The sequence below is a fragment of the Petromyzon marinus genome, chromosome 44, assembly GCF_048934315.1.
Source record: "Petromyzon marinus isolate PM22_M1 ecotype Great Lakes invasive population chromosome 44, UKy_Petmar_22M1.pri1.0, whole genome shotgun sequence".
Lineage (NCBI taxonomy): Eukaryota > Metazoa > Chordata > Hyperoartia > Petromyzontiformes > Petromyzontidae > Petromyzon > Petromyzon marinus.
Window position 1 is genome coordinate 1,224,635 of NC_133710.1, and position 13,217 is coordinate 1,237,851.

At 47.7% G+C, this 13,217-nt stretch overlaps 1 protein-coding gene across 1 annotated transcript in view; it reads right to left on the reverse strand.

Annotated features, from left to right (window-relative positions):
* Nucleotides 1–5,114, reverse strand: part of LOC116951912 (atrial natriuretic peptide receptor 1-like) — a 60,868-nt gene extending 55,754 nt beyond the window's left edge. Inside the window, exon 1 of the mRNA XM_032970756.2 lies at nucleotides 4,812–5,114. The gene's annotated coding sequence lies outside the window, so the exon portion shown is untranslated. The remainder of the gene's footprint in view (nucleotides 1–4,811) is intronic.
* Between the last annotated feature and the right edge of the window lie 8,103 nt (nucleotides 5,115–13,217).

Sequence of the window (13,217 nt, forward strand, 5' to 3'; positions counted from 1 at the left end):
CAAATGGTGGCTTATTTACGGAATAAGTCAATGGTTTCACTCGCACACACACAAAAACAGATGCATCTCATATACCATTCAAGTGGCCCCGTTGTCCTGTACACAATACGAGACACACTTTCCCACACACTCTCTGTCCTGTACACAATACGGGACACACTTTCCCACCCACACTCTGTCCTGTACACAATACGGGACACACTTTCCCACACACTCTCTGTCCTGTACACTATACGAGACACACTTTCCCACACACACTCTGTCCTGTACACAACACGAGACACACTTTCCCACACACTCTCTGTCCTGAGGTTAGTGTTTGTGGCACGAGAGTTAAACCAATATATCAATTCTCTGAGTTGGAATTTCACCAAACCGTGAGAAACCAAAATTTAACATGATTCCTTGTTGTGCATCTGTGACCAGGCTCACACCACGGATTCACCACAATTGAGAGCCAGCTTCTCAGTAACCATGTGCGATTGAAACCGGGAATTAGAACTCAGTATCTCAGTCGTATCACCTCCAAATAATGCTGCTTCGTGATGTGAGGATTCAGATCTTTACCGCAATTGAAAAAATATATATTTGTTAAGTACGATCTCTTGGTCTGTCCATGCACTCACCGTTCTCTATGTATAATGTTTAAAAACGAGCTACTAAAATTGCCAGGCTGTTCATTCGCTAAAAGGATAAAATGCTCAATGTCCCAACGTAACGACGCTGTCAGATTCAGTCTACATTTCCATCCCCTTTGTGCTGATAATCACGCCACTTTCACCATTACAATACCAAAGTAAAATGTATAAAGGCCACTGGAGGAATATTTTACGAAGGCCCTATTATGTGTAATCACACCAATTACAATTCAGATTTCAATAGCGTCTAAATGTGCCTGCATCTCAAGATGCCATGCGTGCGCGTGGCAGTGGGAGGAAGCATTGACATTCAGGGGACTTTGCCATCGCTACCGACTCTGGAATTGTGTCGCCACAGTGTGTAAAGAGTTTAAACCGCGGTAGCAATGCTGTTGTTCATTTGCGAAAATTGATCCTAAGGATGCGGTGATTTTACGGTAAAATAAACTCACGTAAGCGATGCCTACAGTCCTCGCACAAGCAATCCGCGACGTGTAACCCAAGGTGATGTTAGCCTGCAATCAATCACATTGTTGTCGACAGTGTTCCAGTGAATGTTCTTTAGTAAAAATAAACAGCTCAACCTCGCTCTCCGGAAATAAAAGTTGCTTATTTTGCTGAGATGTTTACGACGGTAATTAAAAATGTCACGTCAGGCCATGCGGCACAAAATATATTTAAGAATTGTTACGTAACATTTAAACGCTACCCTTAGTGAAAATCACATTAGGACGTTGACGGGGTTTCTTTAATAATGAGATTAGACCCCAGTCACACAAAAATATGAAAAATAATGCGGTGTCTCCCGTATTTATCACGAATATTTCCTTATTCCGGTTCTAACAAAAGCAATCAATGCAATTGACGATCAAATGTTCATCACTTTCAAGGTACAGTAGTGTATAATATAATTTACTCGAACCCTTTAAATACAGGAGTATCGCTGAACAGTGCATGACTCATGTCAGTGGTGTCCTGCTCAGCTGAGCATTGCTCGTCTGCCGTTTACAGCCCTGAGCCAGTGGTGGAAATTCCACATTCCTGTTGCAGGCTCGGGTCTATCCATAGGCCAACCAATAGGTTGACTTCTCTACAAAGCGGTACTCATTTTACGTATGAAATGAATCGAGCCCTCAACCAGGATGTGGACCACGCAAGCGTCCCACTTCCCCACGCTGCAACGTGCCCAGACCACACCGCTGTCATCCCGCGTACCACACTCGTGCGGGGTGGACGCCTTTCCGATGTTCGTTTACGAGCGAAGATGTCAAGCTTCTCTGGGGACGCTGCCTACACGTGCAGCGAACATTGGCATCGCGCAAGGCCCGCGAGGATATAATTTGCCTTTTTACTTGCATGCGTGTACGTTGAATTTCTTTTGCGCCGTACGTGGCCGACCGCGATAATAACCGGAGGTGCGGGCGAAGGACAACGAACAAAAACACAAAAAGCAGTTCGAATGAAATGAGACTTTCAAACTAGATTTAAAAGTGCATAGCTCCAATGGCTTCATAATATCGGAAGGAAGAACGTTCCAGACGGCCACAGAAGCGCATCCAAAAGCGCGCGGTGCGGTGACCGTCTGTGTTCGACGGCCAGCCAAAAGCCGCCGCGACCGCGAGGATGAGCGGAGTTTGCGATGAAGGTGGAGTTGCAGCCCTGACGCGTCTTGCTCACGCCACTGCTGGCAAAAAGGGCCTCCCACTAGGCGGGAGGTCTAGAGGGCCCGTCGAGAGGGTGCCTCTCCCGAAACGTCTTGCCCAGACGTTTCGGGAGAGGTGGGAGTGCCCATACTTGACCCCACCACACGTGACCTGCCCGTCCGGCCCGCTGTGGTGTTCCCATGTTTACTGCTGCTGGGTGGATAGGAAAGAGACTTTAGTCAATGTCCCATCTGCCATTCCGGGAGATCGATTCGAACGGTTGACCGCTGGATTGTAAGTACGGTGTGCCAACCATTAAACAACAACAGCATCTGGGTTCTTATTGGCAAATTATATCGTTCGTAAATAACACATTCTCCGTTATTTTCATAATAAAAATTTTCCCACAAATTCCGATTGTGGTGAATTGTTGCTGCCTAGGGCATGTAAGTGGGACACGAGCGGCGACCCAGGAGGCGTGACGTTGAACGAGAGGGAATGCACCGGAGACGATTGCGTTGCAGTAGACTGGAGAGAACGTGCGGGTGGAACACAGCGACAAAGCGAAAGCTACGAAGAGAGAAAGGACCCCGGCAGGGATTATTCAGGGGTCTATAATGATGAGCATATGCGGATACATCGTTAGATTTAATGCGTATGCTTTCGCAACCAACATTATTCGTATTCTTGGTTCTTTCGGTAAAGTCACGTAGAAGGGAAACAATAAAATAAAAAATATATATAACAATAAAATTCTCACGACGTTTCGATCACAGCAAGAACATTTTTCTTGCTGTTGTTTTCACACCTGATGATGATTGCTTGTGTTGCAGTCGAAACGTCGTGAGAATGTTATTGTTTTATATTTTTATTATTTTATTGTTTCCCTTCTACGTGACTTGACCGAAAGAACTAAGAATATGAATCACTGCAGTCACGAAAGCTTTAAATCAAAATTTAACATTATTCGTGAGAAGTTTTTTTTGTTGTTGTTGGGTTTGGTCGCGTAAATTTAAAAGTCAAACCCACCACCACCCGACACAGCCATTCGTGTCAAAATTGGCACGTTCAGTTCACGTGACAAGCCGTACTAATTGGCGTTGTCGAATGGAAATGGGTGCACGACACGATTACATTCACGCAACCTAACCCACATTTTGTTCTGTTTGTTTGTTATCGTGAACATTGTCAGATGCTCCGCCGGAGAACGCACGAAGGGTTTCCTGCGAGGAAACGTGGAAGGGGCAGGAGCGGAAGAGATAGGGAAGGGAATCAGTTTAACACGGAGGCTTTCGCGATTGTAAATGTTGTGGCTTGGCTCTCTAACACACAACCGGTGTAATGCTGTACTAGTGACGAATTGGCCACGTTCTGTTTACGTGACAACCCTTGCTAGTTGGCTGTGTCGGGTGGTGGCGGGTTTAACGACACATATATTTACGTGGCGATCTAACCCAAAAACAACCTCTCTAAGGGAATGAGTTGACGGTGGGAAAGTGTGAGCGGCTGGAATGGACGAGGAATGAGATCCGCTGAAGATGATGAGTGGTGGAAAACATCGGTTGTGCACATCGGCCCTTGGTTATGATGATGATGATGATTTTCACGGTTGTGCCGTACAGCTCTCCGATGGAGTTTTGTCCGACGTTTGTCTCCACGTGCTGAATTCAGCTCCCGAAGAAACTCCCAGCGGCACGTGGAGCGAAACGTCGGGCACCGTGCGGAACATCGCCATCTCCCGCGTCTGTGATAGCGGGCATCATCGTTGCGCGCACAACCCAGACGGCTCATCGTACGAGCGGCGGTGAATCACGTCCAACGCATTGCCACCCGTACGGACATGTTCATGTCAAGATTGAACGTCACGGACATGTTTAGCCGGTTCACGTTTCTCAAAGCGCGGCGGAGTCGAGCGGGAAAGCAACGAAGAGAGAGATTTGCGACCACGTCGTGCAGATGAGCTGTCACCGTTAACGGCACGGGGGAATTCGGCCGTGTAAACGAATTCAATTGCAAGCAGCACAACATGATTACATATAGCTCGCTCTGCGTCGGCCGTCATCACATTAGACAATGCATTGATTACATTTTGACAACATTTAGTACGTACCATGAGGATGTAAATGTGAATCGCGTTCAGACTTGGGGCTTTTGTCTGCATTATTTTCCGTATTAGTATTATTTATACCTACAAGTGAAAAGTAAAAAAAAAAGAACTTCAAACTGATATTGGATCTGTATGTTGTTATTAATTTGTTTTAGCTCAGCGGCAGGGATATCGAACAGCGCGCTGAAACAGCGGGTCGATGCATTCACTGCACTGGGGCGAGTGAATGCGGTGTGTATGTATATATATACCAGCAGCAAACAATATATACATGTCACCGTGATGAAACAGCCTTCACTCTGAAACATCCACCTCTTGTGTTTGCGAAAAGTAGAAACCTTTTTGTAACAAAATCACAGCATTTTTCTCAGTTTACAAAGCACTATTCGCCCGCTAAAATCAACAAAGACGCGTGCGATTTACCTGTGGCAGGAGAAATGCGATCTCTGCGCCACCTGCTGCCCTCGTCGACGGAACGTCTATTCACCGGCCCTGCCGTCTGTCCGCGACGGGGACATTGGCGTATTCGGCGCGTGGCAAACAACGTTGTCAGAGTTCCGCCCTCTTCGTGTGAACAACGTGACCGTTCGACCGCTTTGCTCCCGTTAAAAGCCACCCAATTTCGTAGTGATTTTACATTTTCCACCTTTTTGTTGATTTCAAAATTTAGGTTAAGATATATATCTGGTTTCATTTTTTGTGGTTTTACATTTTCCACCTTTTTGTTGATTTCAAAATTTAGGTCAGGATATATATATTTGGGTTCATTTTTTTTCATCTTAATTGGATTTGCTTTCCTGAAGATTTGTGAGGGTTTTTTTTGTGAAATGAAGTAATTACAAGCATCACAAAGGCTTAAATGTGCGATATGGAATGTAAACATTACATTTCCATAAATGTATGGTTTTTTCTAAATACATTTTTTGTGCCGCTTGTGTTGTGGCCGAAACGTCGTGAGAATATTATTGTGTTATTTTATTTTATCAATTTATTATTTTATTGTCATTCTACGTGACTTTACCGAAAGAACCAAAGAAGATGAATCATTGCAGTCACGACAGCTTTAAATCGAAATTTACATTTGATTATTTTATATGAAATGTTGAGTGCACCCTCGGTCTGCAACGCTTCACATTTCCATGCAACGAATGTCCCTGGTTAATTTCATCACACTTTTAAAAAAAACCACCCCACGGGATTTCACGACCCGTTGGATTTCACTCCGCTGAAAGAATCACCATCGCGAGGTAGAACGAGGTATCTAAAACGTCGCTGTCACACGGCGATCTTCCTCCCTCGTCTAATCTCCATCGCCGTCAAACTCTGGGTGGGCCGCGAGGAGGGAGTTTGTGTTTTGGTAATTTTCTATAGCACGGTAAATCATCACCCTCGCGGGGGGGGGGGGGGGATTCGTGCGTGCTCGTGAGCGCACGTGCGAGAGAGTAAAGTGAGAAAGAGAATAAAGTGAGAGTGCGTGAGAGAGAGGCAGGGTGAGCGTGAGAGAGAGGCAGGGTGAGAGAGAGAGAGGCAGGGTGCGAGAGAGAGGCAGGGTGAGAGGGAGAGAGGCAGGGTGAGGAGTGAGAGAGGCAGGGTGAGAGAGAGAGAGGCAGGGTGAGGAGTGAGAGAGGCAGGGTGAGCGTGAGAGAGAGGCAGGGTGAGAGAGAGAGAGGCAGGGTGAGAGAGAGAGGCAGGGTGAGAGGGAGAGAGGCAGGGTGAGGAGTGAGAGAGGCAGGGTGAGCGTGAGAGAGAGGCAGGGTGCGAGGGAGAGGCAGGGTGAGAGAGAGAGAGGCAGGGTGCGAGAGAGAGGCAGGGTGAGTGCGAGAGAGAGAGGCAGGGTGAGTGAGAGTGAGAGAGAGGCAGGGTGCGAGAGAGAGACAGGGTGAGCGTGAGAGAGAGAGGCAGGGTGAGTGAGAGAGAGAGAGGCAGGGTGAGGAGTGAGAGAGGCAGGGTGAGAGAGAGAGAGGCAGGGTGAGAGAGAGGCAGGGTGAGAGAGAGAGAGGCAGGGTGAGACAGAGAGAGAGGCAGGGTGAGAGAGAGAGGCAGGGTGAGACAGAGAGAGAGGCAGGGTGAGAGAGAGAGGCAGGGTGAGAGAGAGAGAGAGGCAGGGTGAGGAGTGAGAGAGAGGCAGGGTGAGAGAGAGAGGCAGGGTGAGAGAGAGAGAGGCAGGGTGAGAGAGAGAGAGGCAGGGTGAGAGAGAGAGGCAGGGTGAGAGAGAGAGGCAGGGTGAGAGAGAGAGAGACAGGGTGAGTGAGAGAGAGAGGCAGGGTGAGCGTGAGAGAGAGAGGCAGGGTGAGAGAGAGAGGCAGGGTGAGAGAGAGAGGCAGGGTGAGAGAGAGAGAGGCAGGGTGAGAGAGAGAGGCAGGGTGAGAGAGAGAGGCAGGGTGAGAGAGAGAGAGGCAGGGTGAGTGCGAGAGAGAGAGAGACAGGGTGAGTGCGAGAGAGAGAGGCAGGGTGAGGAGAGAGAGGCAGGGTGAGCGTGAGAGAGAGAGAGAGAGACAGGGTGAGGAGTGAGAGAGAGAGACGGTGAGGAGTGAGAGAGAGAGAGGCAGGGTGAGAGAGAGAGAGGTAGGGTGAGCATGAGAGAGAGGGTGAGCGTGAGAGAGAGGCAGGGTGAGCGAGAGAGAGACAGGGTGAGCGTGAGAGAGAGGGTGAGGAGAGAGACAGGGTGAGCGTGAGAGAGAGGGTGAGTGCGAGAGAGAGACAGGGTGAGGAGTGAGACAGGGGGTGAGGAGTGAGAGAGAGAGACAGGGTGAGCTGTGTGGAGAGGGTGAGTGTGAGAGAGAGAGACAGGGTGAGGAGTGAGAGAGAGAGAGGCAGGGTGAGCTCTGTGGAGAGGGTGAGTGCGAGAGAGCGGGAGAGAGTGAGGCCGTGGGTAGGACTATGGCACGATATTCGTTGCTATGTTTGATTTTATATTGTTCGACTATGAAGGGTATATGGGTTTTTTTATTATTTTACCCCAGATATAATGGTTCAAAATCAAACACATATACAGTATTTGAAAATTCAAACATAAAAAATGTATAATCGTGCACTGCATACGAAGCTAAACATCGACCAAAATAAATTTCACAAATCAACCAAACAAGGTAATTAAATCAAGTACGTACATCTACACAATCGACTGGCACACCCTATAGCTCTCGTGGAAGGAGTGAATTTATATTTGGATGGGGAGTGATTTGATGAGCGTGAATTCTGGCGTTTTGGAAACTCTGCTGCAGCCTTTCGTCAGTTGACGAGCAATCCTGAGTAGCGCCGACCACTGCCATAAACCACGTAACTAACATATAGATAGGAGGCATGCATTCAGAGTAGACATGACATAGGGAATGTGTTCAGCAGATATATGAGACGGGAGATGTATGCAGAAGACAAGAGAAAGAGATCGACTTTGTACGCAGACGATAGATGAGAGAAAGATTAAGGTTACGTGTTTAATCGAGCGACACGAGAGCTCTTGCAGAATAAATATTTGGCATAGATGTATTAAAACAGAGATGCGTGAGATCGGAGATGTATTCTGGAAACAGCTACGATTATTCAAAAGAAATGTATTCAGAGCAAAGTTCTAAGTTAGATATAGGGGGAAGATGGAAGAGCAAGCAGAGGAGATGAACGGGTAAAATGTTTACATTACATACGCCACAGAATTTCACGACGAGACTCTGGCATGCTAACCAAGAAGGCAAACTTAATTATTTCAAACAGACATGTGAAGTATAATTAACGTAATTAACTTCATTTCAAATGCGCTGCGGGCCAATGTTAATGGTAGGCTTGCGTGACACCGCTGGTTGGATTAAATTAGTTGGCGGGTCGAATTTCGCCCGCGGGCTGTAGATTGCACAGTCCCAGAATTATGTTGGGTGTTTTTTTCTCTAAATGTTATATCTCAACATTGCTTAGATCTGATCGTCAAAAGCCCACAGGGCGCGTTTAAAGCGAAGAATAACGCCCGCGTGTGTGTCTCCAGATTTGGGAGCGGTAGTGCAGTGGTTAGCGCGCTGCGATGTGAACCCGGCGACCCGGGTTCGATTCCTTGCTCACAGCCAACATTGATGACCGATAATTGACTGGTCCATGGCCTCCTCCTCTAGGTCGATTCAGCCTCAAATTAGTATTTGGTGCAGTGTGTAAACATCAACATTGTGGAGACAAAGGCGGCCGTGCGTGGTGTTGGCCACCCAGCGCCTCGTGTGCCGTGCCGGCCTTCTTATGTGCTCGTTAACAGCACTTGCCCCAACAGTTTGTTAAGACTGTACAGGGTATCTTTGTCTTTACTCATATTTGTATACAAGAACATGACTGCCACCGAGTACGAGTTTGGGGTGCCCTCTATCCAGCAAAAGATGAAAAATTATTTATGATTGTTTCTTGACATCCGCTGTATGTTTATTTTATTTAAAAATAGTCAATGAGCTCCTGACCAGATATTCCACATGTCGGTACCACCTGGGGTGGTGTAAATTGACAATGTGCCTATAATGTTACAAAATGTGTGATGTTAGCATATTTTCAGGTTGGGGTCAGGATAAATGTTCGTCTGTGGAGCAGGACTTCTCTCGTGGGTGAGAAGTGTTGCCCATCACCAACCGCTAGGTGGCGATTGCACGCGGCGTGAGATTTTTCAGAAATGTACGCGAAATATGCTGAACTTCTTCAGCCGACCGTGCTAAGCGGAAGGAAAACTAAACACAAAAAGCAGTTCTAAATAAATCAGTTTTCAATCTAGACTTAAAGGTGCATAACTCCAGTGGGTTCCTTATGTCGGAAGGAAGAGCGTTCCAGACGGCCACCGAAGCGCACCTGAAGGCGCACGATGCGGTGACCGCCGCTGCTGTGAGGATGACCGGGAGAGTTCGCGTGATGGTGATTTATATTCCTTGACGAGATCAGCAAGGAATTGTGGGCAGTGCCCTGGCTCAAGATGCATAACAAGAAGGGCCATTTTTTTCGAATTCGGTATAAAAAAACTCAAGATTTGAAAAGCCACAATGCATGTCCCATAGTTCCATAGTTCATTTATTTGGTATAGCCCTGTGAGCCATTCGGCTCTTGAATCGGGTGCAACCGCAACAAACAAAAATATGAACAAGAAAACATCTTAAAGTGACTATGTGACTGTGCAAACAGAAAATCCAGGAAAAAAACCATCAAAATATTCCTAAAATAGCACCGTACACCAACGCTGTGTGCAAAAATCCCAGTGGGATGCAAGTCAAACAACAACAACAACCACAAGACAACTAAGATGGTGAATACGAAACGGTGGTCCTTAATACATAACGTCACGAGGCACTTCTTAAATATCCGCAGGTTGACAACCCCTACATTCAGGGGATGGGTGGTGCATCTGCAGACATGTAATAACCCAGCGATGGGTGTAATGCGTGATAATGACTGACTGGTGGTGGCGTGACAGCACGGCGGTGATGGTTGCAATGGGAACTGCTGCTTCTGTGTAAGCAGGACATTCAAATGTCACGCTCTCATGCCGCCACTGACCAGTCTCATGCCACGTTGCTTTCAACCCTTAACGCATTAGCCCTCTCAAATCTCACTATTTGATAGGTCTCAAAATAATGTTCCATCTCTCACAATTTGACAGCTCTCATCAAATGTTAGATTCGAACCACCCGGGCTTTTTTTTTTATTTAAACCGTTTCGGCGATACGGAAAACAATTCCGCATCCGGCACACCACGTCGAGTATACATCTGTGAACAAGAGCTTCATAGCTCATCGGATTCCTCCGGTCTAAATCACGATTCTGATCATTTAAAACAAATCGGATTCAGTATTTATTGGCCACATACCATCTACTCCAGTCTACCAGGGGATCTTGACAATGCACTCCGGGTGGATGTGTAGCTGCTCACCCAGAGCTATTAATGCCCTGATAGTGGCATTGTCCTTGTCCTGTTCGCCTTGTGGCGTTGTTCTCTGGTTTGACACTGGTGAGACTGGGCCATAAAGAAAGATGTCTCTGCTATAGACCAATTAATTTACAAAGACAATGCATGTATCGTCAGAGCACGTTTTATTTGCATGTTCACCACAAGCACTGTGTGTGGTTAATGTAGTAACGTGATGCCTTGCAAAAGATTTGTTTTTGGTGTTTGAACATCTTAACACAAATGCCAGAAAAGGTAAAAGCTATTCTTATTTTTGTTCAATACGGGCACACGTGCCCATCTCCGTCGTCCGTTGTGTAATCCACTGGACGGTTGAGGCTGTACCAGAGGCCATGCTTCACCACGCTGGGCAGGGGGGGGGCGTTATTTTGAGTTGTTTCGAAGGAAGCCTTTGCGGTGCTGAGTTTTACATCGAAGGGGAGAACGTTCCCGCGCGGCGCTCCTGCGCGCTTATTATTATAATCATTATTATTATCATTATGCGGAATTGGTTTACGCATAATTATGATACTTATTATAATAATTATTGTTCTTATAATTATGATTGTAATTATTAATTAACAATTATTATTTTAACTATTGTTAATTAATATAATAATTGTTATAATTAATATTATAATAATTATTATAATTAATATTATTAATATATAATTAATATTGTAATAATTATTATAGAACGCGAAGTCCCCAACCAACCTCCTGTTGATAATGGAACCTTATGGCGGTACCCCGTGGTACCATAGCACCGCGTGGTACCATAGCACCGCGTGGTACCATAGCACCGCGTGGTACCATAGCACCGCGTGGTACCATAGCACCGCGTGGTACCATAGCACCGCGTGGTACCATAGCACCGCGTGGTACCATAGCACCGCGTGGTACCATAGCACCGCGTGGTACCATAGCACCGCGTGGTACCATAGCACCGCGTGGTACCATAGCACCGCGTGGTACCATAGCACCGCGTGGTACCATAGCACCGCGTGGTACCATAGCACCGCGTGGTACCATAGCACCGCGTGGTACCATAGCACCCCGTGGTACCATAGCACCCCGTGGTACCATAGCACCGCGTGGTACTACCATAGCACCGCGTGGTACTACCATAGCACCGCGTGGTACTACCATAGCACCGCGTGGTACTACCATAGCACCGCGTGGTACTACCATAGCACCGCGTGGTACTACCATAGCACCGCGTGGTACTACCATAGCACCGCGTGGTACTACCATAGCACCGCGTGGTACTACCATAGCACCGCGTGGTACTACCATAGCACCGCGTGGTACTACCATAGCACCGCGTGGTACTACCATAGCACCGCGTGGTACTACCATAGCACCGCGTGGTACTACCATAGCACCGCGTGGTACTACCATAGCACCGCGTGGTACTACCATAGCACCCCGTGGTACCATAGCACCGCGTGGTACCATAGCACCGCGTGGTACTACCATAGCACCCCGTGGTACTACCATAGCACCGCGTGGTACTACCATAGCACCGCGTGGTACTACCATAGCACCCCGTGGTACTACCATAGCACCGCGTGGTACTACCATAGCACCGCGTGGTACTACCATAGCACCCCGTGGTACCATAGCACCCCGTGGTACCATAGCACCGCGTGGTACCATAGCACCGCGTGGTACTACCATAGCACCGCGTGGTACTACCATAGCACCCCGTGGTACTACCATAGCACCGCGTGGTACTACCATAGCACCCCGTGGTACCATAGCACCGCGTGGTACCATAGCACCGCGTGGTACTACCATAGCACCCCGTGGTACTACCATAGCACCGCGTGGTACTACCATAGCACCCCGTGGTACTACCATAGCACCGCGTGGTACTACCATAGCACCGCGTGGTACTACCATAGCACCGCGTGGTACTACCATAGCACCCCGTGGTACCATAGCAGCGCGTGGTACTACCATAGCACCGCGGCTCTTGCACTATGTCCGTGATGCAGTCACTGTTAGTCTGTTGATGGTGGCCAATGGGGCCGCCGACTCATCTCGACACGAGCTGTACACGATGCACGATTCAAAGTTGAATTTCTCGACAACGGATTTGTTTGATTCTGTTTGGCGTGTCGACATCGCGGAGTGTGGCACCGATGTCGGATTGATGGATTCCGCAGTGAAGTAAACCCCTCGATAGAAATAGTTGTCCCAGGAATAACAGATTGCATTGCCCATTCTGTATTATTTAGAATCCCGGGGTACCGCCATGAGTATCAATAATCAGTGTGTCACAAATACATTGTTCCTTTGCAGTAAGTGTTATTTCCGTACTGCTTATGCCTTTAAAGTACAGGCAATGTTTATTATTCCCCACTAACTTGGCTTTTGGTGCGAGGACAGCGATATTTTTAAATGTACCTATTTTCAATGAGAAAACGTGGTGTGCATTGTATCTTTCGTTCGCTTAAAGACCTGGTCACAAAAGCAAAGTTTGTGGGGAATAATATCCATTTTCTATACTTTTTAGGCATAAGCAATTAAGAAATAACACTTCGTACCCAGGAACAAGAATTGTGTTACATCGCTAATTAATTATCAACGTGGGGGGGGAGTCGCGTCTCGGTAGAAGGGGAATCGCGACATCTCGTGGTCGTTTGGAGGAATGGCACCGCCACCACCACAACCAACACCACCACAACCAACACCACCCTCCTCTATCGCCACCACCACAACCACCACCACCAACACCACCCTCCTCTATCGCCACCACCACAACCACCACCACCAACACCACCCTCCTCTATCGCCACCACCACAACCACCACCACCAACACCACCCTCCTCTATCGCCACCACCACCACAACCACCAACACCACCGGCACCACCACCACCGACCTCCTCCATCGCCGTCGTCACTTCCGCCCCCTTCGCCGTCGTC